A 1,102-nucleotide genomic window follows, 5' to 3' on the forward strand; every position below is an offset into this window, starting at 1 on the left:
AAAGAAAATCCACAGAAGGGGAAACAAGCAAAGGGACCAAAAAAAGTCATGCTGAAGCAAACATGGCTCGAATTATTGGGAGCAGCAACACTCGAGGGAAATATAGAAAAGCAACCTAATACTGTACTAGCAGCCATACAGAGGAAACCACAGCCTGAGCAGAAGTTTGTCCCTTCACTTCCTTCATCTGGTAGACAAGGAAGATGAGTCACCTCTTAATCTTTCTACTGCCCTGGTCAATCAGGACTGGTTCACATCCCAGGCCTGAGATTAGTAGTGGCACAAAGGTTGACTTCATGTTCGAGTAATAGAGGCCAATCAGAGACCCCAAACTGGGTTCCCCATTTACTATTCTTCCCAAAATAATAAGAAAACTATTGCCTTAGTTGATTCTGGGGTGCAATGTACATTAATCCATGGAAATATGGAAAGACACCCCCTTTAATAGCTTCCACTGATGGTTACTGGGAACAAAAGATCCAGATGAAAGGGCTTTCTGCATCTATGTACTAAAAAAGCTCCTCCTGCCCCACATATCTTACTTATTTCACCTTTTCCTGAAAATATTTTAGGCATAGATATTTTATTAGGAAAGACTCTACAAACTTCAGTGGGAGAACTCAGATTGAAGGTGCACACGGTGAAAACTGTTCTCAGGTCAGATGCAAAATGGGGACCCCTGGAAATCCTTAGCCCTGAGTGGGCTATTAAAGTCAAACACTATCAATTGACTGGGGCCTATATGCTGAAATAAATGAAACTATTGAAGAATAGGCCAAGGTGCGTGCATTATCCAGCAAAATGTCCTTTTAACTGCTCCCTCTTGTCTGTACACAAACCGGGTGGTACCTGGTGGCTGACTGTGGGCTACTGGGGCTTGAGCAAGGTAACCCCAGTCATACATGCTGTAGTTCCTAATGCTATTCAGGTAGTTGACCACAAAGTGTCTGCATTTGGGGAAACATCATGCTGCTTGAGATTTGGCTGAAATCTCTTTTAACATTCCTCCCACCAAACAGTCACAAGACCAGTTTGCTTTCACCTGGCGAGATCACCAGTGGACTTTTCAAGTGTTGCCCCATGGACATCTTCCCAGTCCTAG

The sequence above is a fragment of the Otolemur garnettii genome, unplaced genomic scaffold (assembly GCF_000181295.1).
Source record: "Otolemur garnettii isolate 467f Iridium unplaced genomic scaffold, OtoGar3 scaffold00329, whole genome shotgun sequence".
Classification (NCBI taxonomy): Eukaryota; Metazoa; Chordata; class Mammalia; order Primates; family Galagidae; genus Otolemur; species Otolemur garnettii.